This window comes from Gossypium raimondii, chromosome 11 (assembly GCF_025698545.1).
Source record: "Gossypium raimondii isolate GPD5lz chromosome 11, ASM2569854v1, whole genome shotgun sequence".
In the NCBI taxonomy this organism is placed as follows: domain Eukaryota; kingdom Viridiplantae; phylum Streptophyta; class Magnoliopsida; order Malvales; family Malvaceae; genus Gossypium; species Gossypium raimondii.
The window spans coordinates 27,339,908-27,354,872 of NC_068575.1; the positions used below are offsets into that span (position 1 = coordinate 27,339,908).

Sequence of the window (14,965 nt, forward strand, 5' to 3'; positions counted from 1 at the left end):
TACTAGCTCGTTCCAATAAATCACAAGCATATTTCTGTTAAGATACATGCATACCATTAACATGCCGAGTGACTTTAAGACCAAGAAAGTAGTTGAGATCCCAAAGATCTTTTAAGGAAAATTTAATATGAAGGCACTGAACAACCTCACTCATGTCATCATTTGATGCACCTATAACGAGAATGTCATCGACATAAACCAAAGAAACATGTAGCTAACAGAGTGATTACTGCCAAATGTACGAATGTTTGACTGAAATACTATAACAAAAAGATATAAAAATATAGCAATGGTGTTCGTAAGTATACGGGTCAAATTGTAATATAGAAAATGTACAACGGGGTACTAAAAGTACTCCGAGGATTGTACCCAAGGGAGGTTGAATTAAATTTAAAATTACTGTCTACAATAACTAGTCTAAATAGCAACCGTTGACAACTATATTATGATAATTAAAGCTTAAAATTAAAGTCATAAAATAAATATTAAACTACGAAAACAAAGTTAGCACACGAAAAACTCTCAAATAACAAGTAGATGGTTAACTCGCTTCAGTTGTTGCTATTAACTTCAAAACTCAAGTTTATTAGGGAATTAGTTTTTAACTAAATAATACTACCTTCTAGCCTTTACTATCTAACTAATCGACCAATACTCACTTTTCTTACGTTCTCACTTTCTTGACCAAGATAAATCACGATTTACTTGACAAATTTGTCGTAAAATCCATTTAACCTAAATTACTTCCTACCATTGTCAATCCTAGGCATACAGAACACATGAGTTGATATGAACTAATTCGTAGGAGAAACCCTTGATCTTTTGTTAGTAACTCCCATATCCACTTGTTAATCTCCCTAAAAGACTTAGCCACTTATCGAAAAAACAACCATCTTTTTCACAATCAAATTGGCTATGCAAAAACAAAAATTAAAGTAAAAGGGAAAAAAGATAGAAATTGTCTGACTGATGAACTGGATGTGCTCGGATCTGTGAAATCCTTTAATAGTGATTGAGATTTCGTCATTTGCAAACAAGAAGTAAAAGAAAATTGTGAAAATATCTAATAACGAAGACTTGGACTCAAATCAAATCCAAGTTGAAGAACAAAGAAAATAAAATTGTTTTAAAACAAAATTAAAGTCCTAAACTACTAAACTAAAACCTTAAAATGACTTGGCAAAATCTCCCTCCAATTGAGCATAAGCCTCCTATTTATAGGCAAAGTTAGCAACCCATTTTAGGTTAAATACAAGCTTTAATCACACTAAATATTGATTGTAAGGACGAAATCACCCTCGCTTAATTTCTTCCCATCGTCGCACATGTGTCGCAACACAGCCTAGTGTGTGTCGTGACACAAAACTTCAAATATGAATTCTTGTTTTGGTTCAGTTGTGTTGCAACTAGGTTCTGGTTCCTAATGCTTTTGGGCCTGAAAATAAGTGTCCTATATAGTCAATTACATCGTTAAAACTACCTTAAGGCCAATCTTTTTCCAATAGGTTAACTAACTTGAAATACTGCCTAAAAACACTTATTTTGTAGTAATTTGAATCTAAGCTATAAAAATAAAAAATGCAATAATTAAAGAAAAGATGGCTTAAAAGCAAGCTTGTTAAGTGTCGAAAAGTACCTAAATTGCCACTACAATTTGTGATAGGTCAAATACCCCACACTATAGTTTTGCTTGTTCTCAAGTAAAAGAAAAATAAAAAGAAAACAAAAATAGACAAAATAAAAATGAAACGAAAATAAAACACATGAATAAAACAAAAGTACTTGAGCATGTAACAGCATGCCCAACAGAGACTCAATATCAAAATACTTTTTAGTGTACAAGTTGGTTAAGTTAAGGGTAGAATTGAGTAAGTAAAGTATTTATTTTGGCAGAGTAGTATACTTTAAGGGATTCACCATCTGGCGAACTCTTCTGTTAAGTATCTATCCACCCCAAATGTTTACACAAACTCGTTAAGTTTGTAGTTTTAATAGATTTATTTCTATATTTAGTGCATATTATAATGACTTAGTTAGTCATTATGGGGTTTAATTGAGACCTAGTTAGAATTGAACTAGAATACTATAGATAATTACCTTTACATCTTCTCCCCTGAATTACTCTGTAAGTTTTTGAAAAACCCTAGTGTAGAGGGCTTCATTGAAGAGGGTTCGCAGAGTTTAGCTAACACCTACAATTGTACTAGCTTACTGGTAATTTCTGTTAAATCTTTAGGTTATTATAGAAGAAATTCACATGTTTATAGTGTTGCATGCTTAGACCTTGAAACCAACAGTGAGGAAGGAAACTTATTAAATCTGTATTATTTGATATCGAATCTTGCATATGTGTTAATTTTGATAGTTTAATGATGTGATAGGAATATTTATCTTTCTTTTATCTAAAGAAACTAACAAAGGTCCCAACAACAAGGGCATATGACCTGCTTTGTAGATCATTGTATTAGAGTTTTTAGTGAGTTCCTTCTCACTTCCATGTGTTGTAAATTTTATTGTTGTATAGATATTGTGTATGGTAAGTAATCTCTCAACAACGTATGAATGGTGTCTTTCTCGGTAATGGTGACCTAGCGTCAGTAATGTGAATATAGTTTGTCTGTGTTATGAAGTAAACACCATCCTTCATGCCAAGTTAGTACCACCATTATGTGATCTGTGATATGTGAGATGTGATGATGATGAAGGGTATTATGTTTTTGATGCCTTTGGTAGGGCAACTATATTGCAAATCGGATTGGAAGATCACAAGAAAACATACTTGGTTGAACCAAAATGATTTGAGGAGTTAAGGGAGAGTATGTATATGGATATAATTGTTAGATATGCTTACGATTTTGAAATATGGGTACGATGTTAGCATAAGGATGGGTTGTATGTCTCGTGTTAAGTTGGTGGGTAGTAATCGCTCATGTGTTATGTAAGTTGGCATAACGAGTCTATTTAGATTCTGTGAACAACATCAGATGCATTATGATCATACGATTCAAACCCTTCTGAAAGGTTTGGTACTATCTGGATTATTAGTTTGAATGGCTTATATATGTTATCTTTATCTTTGGAGCTCACTAAGTTCATATGAACTTACTCTGTTATCTTTTCTTTCCCAGGCGTGCTAGTTGAAGAAAGAAATTCTGTTGAAGGGACTATGCCAGAGAACCATTGATTGTGAACCATTAATTTGTTTTATATAATGCATGACCTTCTGGGGTGGCATATAATTATATTTTGAAATAAACTTGTATAAATATTTATTGCTTTTGTTAAGATAACGTTTTATGAGAATCTTTACAAACTTTTGATGCTTGTATTTAGTCTAATATATTTGGTTTTATGAGATCGCCATTTTGAACATATACGCCAAACTATTCTAAATGTTGTTTAAACCATAAATGATATACATTGAAACTATTGTATGAGTATAACTTGTCTATGTTCTATATATATTTAAACCTGTAAATCGTATAAGGCTTCGCCATTTGTTGTTTTTAAAAAATTCCTAACGTATCATAGATTTGATTGTTTCATTTTATTACTGGGGTTCATGCCCAGTCCTTAAATTTTAGTTTTAAAAATTTGACCATTATTTTTAAAATCTTTATGTCTCAATTTTGGCATTCTTTACTAGGATTCTGTGTTCGGGTCGTGTAAAGAGTGTTACAAGTTTTGGTATTTGAGTCAAAGTTGAGTTGATTCTCAAAAAAAATAAAGGTTATGTCACACCCCGCCATGCATGATACATCTCTCGCATAGTCCCTAAAATTTGAACTAACTTGAGTTTATTGTAATGTTAATGAAAATGTCTGAGGGATCAAGAGAAGCAACTAGGGAGGAGATTGAAAGTTATGTGCCTCATACTGAGTAGAAAACCCCCACAGCTATATGGGTGTTGCTGGGAATGCTTTTTGAAACATCTTCTTTAGTATGATGACTCAAATGTTTGATCATTTTATGTGGACAAGTCAAGCACCCCAACCTCAACAACCTCAGCAACCACAATCGGAAGTGGTACAACCAGTACCTTTTTCACCGCCATTACTAGTTGCAACTCAATCTAAGGGTGATCTTGTGAAGGAAATAAGAAAAAGAGGCGCTAAATAATTTTTAAGAGATAAGGGTGATGACTCTACTGTAGCGGAATAGCGGCTATCACGAGTTTGTCAAGAAATTAAAGAGTTGAAATGCACATCAAAAGATAGTCTTTTATGTTCAGTTTCTTTGCTAGAAGGAGAATCATATTAATGGTGGGAGACATTGATTATTGTAACCCCTGAGAAGTTGATAAACTGGGATTTATTTTTGGAAAAATTTAGAGAAAGATATGTGAATCAAATTTATGTGGAACGGATGAAGGAGTTTTTGTACCTTAAGCAAGGAATAATGTCCGTTATGGAGTATGAACTTGATTGGAGCCTGACATGTCACAACTTATGGGAAAAAAGAGGAGTTATGAGGGTTAGAGGAAGCAACATGAGCTGAATCATTAAAATAGTCAAACAGGTTATGTTGAACATAACAATAATGTGCTGAGGCATCAAGATGGGAGTAAGTCAAATAATGGGTTGGACGTGGACCAGAATATCCAGACTCCTGTATCTTAGACTCATCATCATCATAACGATAGAAGCATGGCGGGCAACATGACCACTTCTATAACAAATCTGAAATTGTGGTTACGATCCTTCCTCAAAGCAAGCACACCCTCGTCCTCGGCACAACTGTTTCGATCCGATCGATCTCTGATTGGGAATACACGAGGACAAGTTTGGCAAGATTGGTTGATATGGTGACTTATCTCTTAATTGTGGTTGCGGTCCTACAATTTACTTGGTTAGACTTATCTTCCAATTTCGTCAAACCTATGATTACTTCTTAGGGTTGTCAAGCCTAGGGTTTAGTAACACTTAATCTATACCAACTAATCCTCCCGAAAAACCCTAAATCCTCCGTTAATCACATCCCCATCCACTCGTTAATCTCCCCTAAAGGATTTAGTCACTCATGTTATTCATAATCCTAATCTTAATTGAATAAAACATGTAAAGAATATGATTGAATCTAAAGAGAAAAGAGATTAAAATAATCTTGGATTTGATGTTGATTGAATAACGGAGTAGTAAATCTCTTGATCAGAATAAAAAGTAATGTCATTTGCAAAGATAAATAACTAAAATAATTAAATATTATAAAAGTACTCTAGGATCGAAATCGATTTCGAGAGAAAAGAGCAAACAGTTTATAAAAAGCTGAAAAAAATAAAAGTTAAATCTTACTCCTAATCTACAAGGATTTTTAATACGTTTAAGACAAATTAGTTACATCAAACCCCTAATAACTTAATTATAGGAGTGTTGGAAGCCCAAATTTGGTCTTCGGTACGTCCTAGGTCTTTGTATAAAGTCAATTGTATAGACAAAAATAATCCTGGTAAACTTGGGTAGCACGTCGACCTATGTCACACCATTGGCTTTGCATGGCGCGACACAACAGGTGTTCCACACGTTGTATGGATTGTTTCATGCTTTAATGGCTTGAGAAGCTTTTTCATCACTTTTCCTTTGTTCCCACGTCAATTGGGCCTATAATCCATCATGTTGCACACTCAATTACACATATTAGCACTACCTAAGGCTCATGTTAGCCTAATGGGTCACAACACTCATAAAATGTGTTAAAAATACTTATGTTACTAATATTAAATCCTAACTACTAAATACCAAAAGCATAATAATAAATACTAAATTACCCAGAAAACAAGCTCCTTAAGTGCGGAAATAGACCAAAATAACTACTGCATTTGATGATAGGTCAAGAAGTCACACCAAGAGAGTAGCATCCTGTTGTTCATATTGAACAAAAGAAATATTTTCAACCAGAAGGTAATCATTACCAGGAATTGTAACGATACCATCAATATAATTTTGTAGATGATGAGTCTTGATCACAAGCAAGACATGTTGTTTCCAGGCTAGAAATTTGATATCATCAACAAGAATAGCAACTTTTTGAGAAGCAAAAGCAAGAGGATTGAAGGTCTTACCACCAATCTTAGCGGAAGAATCCATCATCAACAAGAACCTTCAATGGAAGCGATTAAAGAAGCTTTGATACCATAACAAAAAACAAGTAAAATCATATGAGAAAGGTAATCTCAAGCATATATTTGCTTAAGCCATGTAACAGTGTAACTAAAACTCTAATAACATTATCGATAGCTAACTAATTTAGGTATAGTTAGTAACAATCAGTTGTGAATCAATAGATTCAGCAGATACAATCCGCCTTCAAGGAGATGGAATAAAAATTTAATCTCAACACAATGGAGAGCTTCCTCTCAATGCACTTAGCTGTGGGAAATTTATTTGAACTTAGAAACAATTACCCCACTAGAGGAGATTGCTAAAGTTGAAAATTGGACCTTTAAAAGCAATTAAAATTACTATTTTAGCCTATGTTTTTTTTACAATATTTTCTTTATTTTTTTGCCAATCTTTTATAAATCATCAATCATTTTAATTTATTGTTCAAGCTTTCTACCTTTTAATTTTATTCATTTCTTTTTTATTAAAATCTTTTTCAATTAATTTTCATCATTTATTTTAGAAGTATTAAAATAAATATTTACTAATAAATGACTTATAAATTAAATAATTAGTTAAAATGAATAATAATATTAAAATATTAAATTTATATTTAAAATATATAAAAATAATTTACAAAATCACTCTCATTTTTACTTTATCATCGTCGTTACATTTGCATCCAAACACATATTTCAACGCTACATTCAATCTCACAAATATAATATATGATATCCCTATTATAATAATTAATCTCACTGCCACCATGTTTTTAATCTCAGTGGAGTCAAACTCATCGTCCATCCAAATAGAGCCAATGACTTGCTAGATGTTCGTTGAGATGTATAGGACCCTTGTAACAAGTACTAACAATCTCCTTTCCCTTTTTTGAACAAAAATCATAACAACACAACAAGTAAGGTAAAACAACCAGTATCATCTTGATAGTCTCTCTTAATCTAACCATTCAACTAATAGTTGAAACCATATAATTAACTATTAATGAAATATAATTGAAGCATTAACGATCAAAACACACAATAATCTAATATTATTGTAGAAATATGGTAAGTACAATTCATTAAGAAGAATAAAAGAACTTAAACATAAACAACACCTAGTAAAAACAAAATATCCTACTACCCCTCCTATCTCCCCCTAAAAACTCACTCTCCCCCATCATTTGTTAAAAACTGAAATAACATTAGTGTCCTTGAGCAAGCAAATCCATCTTGTATTGAATAGCATGAGTCTTTTTTTATTGAATAAATTTCAATTCGAGCTTAAGATATTGAATATTCTTATAAAGGTAGGCCACTTCTTCATTTAAATTGTAACACCCTAAATTTTAGGATTAGAAGTTTTAAGATTTGTAGGTAGGGTCAGTGGTTAGGTCGAAAAATTGTGTTTATTTCCACATTTTAGTGTCAGAATGAGCCTGCTGGTTCAGTGACTATGAGTGTGGTAGGTTACCTTCGGGTCTTTTGTTCGATTCGTTATGATTGTTTTAGATATTTATGTTTTTTTAATTATTTTTATATTTATTTATCTTATTTAAATTAGTGAATTAAAAATTAAAGCACGTTCTTTTCTCCCTCTCTAGCACGTTTGTTTTTCTTTTTGTATTCTTCCCCTTCTCCCTTTCGTTTTTCTTGGTGGTTTTGTTTTTGGGAATTGTGGTAGTTTGCTATTTTTGTTTTCTTTCCAATTTTACATATCATTGCCCTCGTATTTTCGTCTAATAGGATTTTGAATCGAGTAAGTGTCGTCTTTTGGTATGTTTCTCTTTGAGTTTTGAGCTAAATTACTCGAGTTCTTATCTTAGTTGTTTGTGGAATTGAGTTTTCAATTAGGTCGGTGGTCACGTCCAATTCATTCGGGAGCTTTGGTTCACAAAATCAGGTGTGTGTTCGGAAACTATTTTGTTCCTTTATCGATTTACTACTTAAGTTCTGTAAAATTTGACAATTTCTGTATGTTTTTGAAATTAACTAATTGAAATGTTGTGTTAGTTTTTAGTTTTGTTCAATCATAGGAAATTCTACAATTTTTGGTATGTTTTTTTTAGTTTAAGTAATTGGGGGTCAATTTTTTGGTGAATTACGTGATTTTCAACCTATTTCGGTGTGGTTTCTTGACCACACGGGTGGGCACACGGGCGGTACACACAGCCATGTGCAATTGGGAATTTAAGGTTTTGGACAACTTTTGGTGCCACACAGCCAGGTGGCTACGTGTTGGGGATTTTAATAGATATTCACATGGGCCTGCATTTTGGATACACGACCGTGTCCCTTAGCTACAGAGGTGTGTGAGACTTCCACACGGCAGTGTGTTCTCTACACCATATTTTAGCCATTTTCTACAAAGAGTTACATGGGCTGTTCACACGGCTATGTCACTGGATCACACGGGGGTGTGCCATAGTCATACAGTCGCGTGCCTCCTCTCACACAGGTGTGTGCTACTCCACACGGGGGTGTGTATCTTTCACATGGGCATGTAGACCTTCACATGGCCTAGGCACTTTTACATGGTCGGGGCATACGGCCGTATGGCCTTGTTTCGTGGATTTTGTTTTATGTCACATTTTGAACTGTCTCGTTTCCTATGTAGTCCAACATTCGTTGAGGCCTTTGTAAATGTGTAGGAATTCTACTTTCTCTTAGATTCGAGTGTGTGTCTTAACTCATTTGTGACTTGTGCCCATGTGTATGGTATTGATTGAATGGATGTGTGCTCTTAAAGGCATTGGTCGAATGCTTATGTGCACTTGACGATGTTAGTCTGAATGTTGCCGAATGCTCCTATGAGCATTGCTTTTGTTAGTCTGAATGTGCTATAAGCTTGTTTTATTCAGTATTTTTGTGTACAATAAGTATGTTTGATTTGAGCATGCATGAAATTGGGGTTTTGGTTGTGAAGAGAAGTCTGACCTAATTTTGGCAATTTTAACTGCAATTCACTGTACAGCGATTTACCGTGCTGTACTACACATATGCTAGCTTAGTTGCATAGTGTTACTTTAGTGGCATAGCTCCACTTTGTATGGTATGTAGGATGGATGAGCCTTTTATGGTTCTATGTGCTGTGCAGGGTGGACGGGTCTTCTGTAGCCTTTATGTGGTGTGCAGGGTGGACGAAGTGGTGTCTGGTTGGTAGGGTGGGTTTTGTTTTTCACTCGTTATATACGATGAGCATTTGAACATATGTTTGATTGTGTGAGCATTGTAAAATGGAAATATGATGATGTTATAATTAGTGTGTAAATGAATGCGTAATTTGGTATGTATTGATTACACTTACTTTGATTGTGTGAGCATTGTAGCATGGGAATATGGTCGATGTTATAATTAGTGTGTAAATGAATGCGTGATTTGGTATGTGTTGATTACACTTATTGTACACTGTATTACTGATTTGAGTTTTCCTTGGTGCGTGATTCGTGTGCGTGCATCTTGAATATTCAATGTGTTATTTCGTTCATAATTGGTTTCTGGTTTTCAGACTCACATCAAACTCGTGTAGCTCACCCCCTTATGTTTTTCTCCCTTCCAGGTACTCTCGTATTATGAAGCTGGACTCGACATACCAGAGGTGTCAGAGTGATGCGTTTCAAGTCAGGCTAATAAAATGATTCTCCAAATACTTAAATTCTGAACTGTTTTAGACTGTAAAAAAATCTATAGGGATTGTGGTACAATTCTTCCCAAATTTTTTTGACATAACTGAAATTTTCTGTTTTGAATTCTAAATGGTTAAACGATTTTGTACAAATCAAGCAAACTGTGTTCGAAATGAGATCACTTCAGTGATCAATGTAACCTTCGGGATTCGGTCTAAACCTTTAGGTCAGAGGTTGGGGTGTTTCATTTAGTGTTATCAGAGCCAGGTTTGCAAAAACTCAGACTATTTTTTACGTATCGGTGTGCGCGCGTGTTTGTTTAAAATTTTTTTGATAAATCGTACCATATTATTTTGAAATGATATGTGTTTTCACTAATTTTGTTAAAATAAAATGTTTGAGACTCCGATGTTGGTTCAAGTGGAAATTTGAAACTGTAATATTAGAACTGTCCTGTTTTGATATTTATTTCGTGTTTTTTTTAATGTAGATTTTGTTATAGTAAGTTCGAGGTTCATTATGGATTCTAGCGACAAGCTAAACTGTGAGGATTAGTCTGGTGAGACTTTTGAGGAGTCGTCGACTTCTCCGGAACGTGTGTCTGTTTAAGAGTCAGATATCAATACGGTTCCATTGAATTTGGTAGCAATAACCTAGAGGTTGGTACTGGTGCTAGTTTAGAAAGGAATAGAGAGTTGGTTCAAAGTAGGTGTGTGGATTGTGGGAAGAAAAGTGATCACAGTCCTTCAAGATTGGAGCCTCGGTCTGCGAAGTGTACAAGGTCACAGTTGAGTGACAGTAAAGGTAACGTCAAGGGTTCTAATAGTGGTGCAGACATTTCAGTTTGTGGACACTGTAAGAAGTACTATCCGAGCGATTGTTGGAAAAAGTCAGACGCGTGTCTCAGATGCGGGTCCGCGAGACATCAGATTAGGGAGTGTCCTCGACGATATTGAGATAGGTATGATTGTGTGATATGGTTGAAATATTGTTAACTTTGTGTGCATGTAAATGAATTGACTTTTTCAATAAGGCATAGTGTTTGTGTGCGTGATAGGTATGTAAATTGGTTTGGTTCAGTGGTTAGGTGTTCGAGTATGTGTGTGGGATTTTAAGGTTAAGTTTGGTAAGGTAGTGTTCGAGTTTAGAGTGCACAGTGAAAGCGAAGTGGTGGATCTAGTATTAGACAAATGTTCTGTTAATGGGAAATTTCGGGGACAAAATTTCTTTAAGGAGGGGTGAGTTGTAACACCTCAGATACGGGGTTAGAAGTTTTGAGATTTGTAGGTAGGGTCAGTGGTTAGGCTGAACAATTGTGTTTGTTTCCATGTTTTAGTGTTAGAATGAGCCTGCTGGTTCAATGGTTATGAGTGTGGTAGGTTACTTTTGGGTCTTGTGTTCGAATCCTTACGATTCTTGTAGATATTTATGTTTTTAATTATTTTTCTATTTATTTATTTATCTTATTTTAGTTAGTGAATTAAAAATTAATGCACATTCTGTTCTCCCTCTCTAGCACGTTTGTTTTTCTTTTTGTGTTCTCCCCATTCTCCCTTTCGTTCTTCTTGGTGGTTTTGTTTTTGGGAATCGTGGTAGTTTGCTCTTCTTGTTTTCTTTTCGATTTTTCCCTCACATTTCCATCTAATAGGATTTTTTACCGGCTAAGTGTCATCTTTTGGTATGTTTTTCTATGACTTTTAAGTTAAATTAGTCTAGCTCTTATATTAGTTGTTTGTAGAATTAAGTTTTCAATTAGGTAGGTGGTGACATTCGATCCGTTCGGGGGCTTTGGTTCGGGAAATCAGGTGTGTGTTCCGAAACTCTTTTGTTCCTTTATCGAATTGATGCTTAAGTTCTTTAAAATTCGACAATTTCTGTATGTTTCTGAAATTGATTAATCGAAATGTTGTGTTGGTTTTGAGTTGTTGTTGAATCATAGGAAATTCTGCAATTTTTGGTACTTTTTTTTAGTTTAAGCAATTGGGGGTCAGTTTGGTGGTGAATTACGTGATTTTCAAGTTGTTTTGGTGTGGTTTTGTGACCACACGGGTGGGCACACGGGTGTGTGTCGTACACGGGTGGGCACACGAGCGTGTGTCATACACGAGCGGTACACGCGGCCATGTGCAGTTGGGAATGTAAGGTTTTGGGCGACTTTTGGCACCCCACGACCTGACCACATGGTCGTGTGGCTGCGTTTTCAGGATTTTAATTGATATTCACATGGGCCTGCATTTTGGACACATGACCGTGTCCCTTAGCTACACGGGCGTGTGAGACTTCCACACACATGTGTCTGCTTTGCACCATATTTTAGCCATTTTGGATAGAGATTTCACGGGCTGTTCACATGGCCATGTCACTCGGTCACACGGACATCTGTCATAGTCACACGGCCATGTGCCTCCTCTCAAACTGGTGTGTGCATCTTCCACCTAGGCATGTAGACCTTCACATATCCTAGGCACTTACACACGGTCAGGGCACACTAAAATGCTTGTCGATTTTTAAGTGTTGTTTCGGTGTTTTGGAAGCGGTTTTCTGACAATGAAATAAACTTCGTCAACATCTCCACAAGGTTTGGTTTCTTCTCTTGCTGGTAAGGTGGTTGAAAGCCTGGAGGGGATTGTGGTCTTTGGTTTCCTTGACCGCCCCATGAAAAATTGGGATGGTTCCTCCAACCTGTATTGTAAGTGTTACTCTAAGGATTATTCTAAGGTCTAGAATTATTACCTGTATAGTTAATTTATTCATTCTTTGCGTAGAACTATAGGGTAAATATTCTGTATTGCTCATTCCTACTCCATTTGCACCGCATTGCATCACTCGATGTACCTGTGTAGAAACACATAAACCATCAATTTTCTTATTTAATTTTTCTACCTGATTTGATAACATAGTGACTGCATCTAGATTGAAAACATTGACTGCTCTATTAGGCTTCGTCCTCATGACTTGCCACTGATAATTATACAGTGCCATCTCTTCTATAAATTCATAAGCTACTTCAGGTGTTTTATTGTTCAGTGTACCACCAGCTGCTCTATTAGGCTTCGTCCTCATGACTTGCCACTGATAATTATTCAGTGCATCTCCTCTATAAATTCATAAGCTGCTTCAGGTTTTTTATTGTTCAAAGTACCACCGGCTGCTACATCAAATAACTACCTAGTTGGGGGATTCAAATTGTTGTAGAAGGTTTGAACCTGTAACCATAGAGGTAATTAATGGTGAGGGCACATTCTCAATAAGTCCTTATACCTCTCCCATGCATCATATAGACTCTCTAAGTTGATTTGAACGAATGAAGAGATATCATTCCTCAACTTCACTGTCTTAGCCAATGGAAAGAACTTTAGCAAGAATTTCTCGATCATTTGATCCTATGTAGTGATAGAACCTCGTGGTAAGTAGTTCAACCACTGTTTAGCTTTATTCCTCAACGCGAAGGGAAACAACCATAGGTGAACGGCGTCGTCAGAAACACTAGTTATCTCAAAAGTATCACAGACTTCCAGAAAGTTGGCAAAATGAGAATTTGGATCTTCGTCTTGCAAACCATCGAACTGAACAAACTATTGGATCATCTGAATGGTGTTCGGCTTTAGTTTGAAATTATTCGCAGTAATGGTGGGTCTCACAATACTCGATTCAGCCCCAGTTAGAGTGGGCTTGGCATAATCGTACATAGTATGAGGAGCAGGATTCGAATTTGCAAGATTAGCAGCAACTGCAGGAGGTAGCTGATTATTCTGATTATCATCGATCTCCTCAGTAATAATAATGTCCTCCTGCTTGTCTATTATACTCTGTTGATTCTGCCTTACTTCTCTACGACTTCTATGGGCTATACTCTCAATCTCACTATCAAATAATAAAGGTCCTGACGGGTTATTTCTAGTCATAAACTAAAGGAACCTGCCAGAAGCAAATAAAAGAAAAAATAGAAAACAAAAATTAAACTAAAAACAAAAAAATACAATAAAAATAAATGGCTAAATTAATAAAAATCGAGTGTTCCTAATCCTTTAGTCCCCGGCAACGGTGCCAAAAACTTGATGGTCACTAAACTAACTAAAAATACGACTAAGGCAAGCGCACCTGTCAAACAATAGTATAGTTGTGGTGAGTAGGGAATATCGTATCCACGAGGACTAAAAGTACTAGTAATTACCGTTTTTCTATTATTTAGCCTATAAATTGAACTGATTGTTTTTAATCTAAAATTACTAAAATAATTTAACTAATAACGTAACAGAGAATAAAATAAGAAAATTATTGAAGATACTAATGAGATAGACAATTCCCAGGAAAGACTCCACCTAGACTTCACTTATTATTTTACATCTGAATTAAACGATTTATTCACTTGTGCCTTGATCCATAGAAATCCCTAAATTATGTTAATATCTCTTCTGAGAGTAAGATCAACTGACTCTAGGTTGATTAATTGAAATCTCTTTCTAATTAAAACCCCTATTGTTGCATTAACTCGATCTATGGATTCTCCTATTATATTTGACTCTAATTCGGTAGATTCATGTCATCTTATTTCTAGGATTGCATGCAACTCCACTCAATTATGCTAGATCTACTCTTAAAAATGGACTTTTGCTCCACTGATTAAGCACATTAAACATGAATTAATATCCTGAAAATACTAAAACATGAAATAAGCATACATAATTGAGGACCATGAAATAAACATGAATTAAATTGGGTTTTTCAGCATAATTGGGAAGCAGAGTGCATTATCACACGGGCTGGCACATGGGCATGTGGCCAGCCCTTGTCGAAGTGCTCAGGATGTGTGGAACCTGGAAGCAACTCTATTTATCCAGTTTTGGCTCGTTTTTCACTCCTTTCACTCCCAAGTGCCCTCCTAAGTATTAAAGCATGAATTTAAAGGATTAGGAGCATCAAATTCACTAATTTACGCAATTAATCATCCAAAAACGTAGTAAGAATGGAATTAAAATATGTTAATTTTATAGCTTATCATTCATCATTATCATTATTGATGAATGCATGAATAGGTTGAAGTCGGTTCAACTGAAGTCACCCAGGCAGTCAATTTTTGCATCTAGAATATCAATAAACTTGCAACACATTTTTAGATGGGATCTAAGTACTTATAGGTTAATATATTTGTATTCCAATCAAAGAGCTGTCTCTTAGCTTTGAAACATACTTTTGAATCACCTTATTTAGACTTCGAGAGCTCAATATATGGTCGTTTTAG

At 35.1% G+C, this 14,965-nt stretch overlaps 1 non-coding gene across 1 annotated transcript; it reads left to right on the top strand.

Annotated features, from left to right (window-relative positions):
• Positions 1 to 12,945: 12,945 nt before the first annotated feature.
• Positions 12,946 to 13,052, top strand: LOC128034989 (small nucleolar RNA R71). The gene has a single exon (XR_008191393.1). It is a non-coding gene; the product is annotated as a small nucleolar RNA R71 (small nucleolar RNA).
• The last annotated feature ends 1,913 nt before the right edge of the window (positions 13,053 to 14,965 follow it).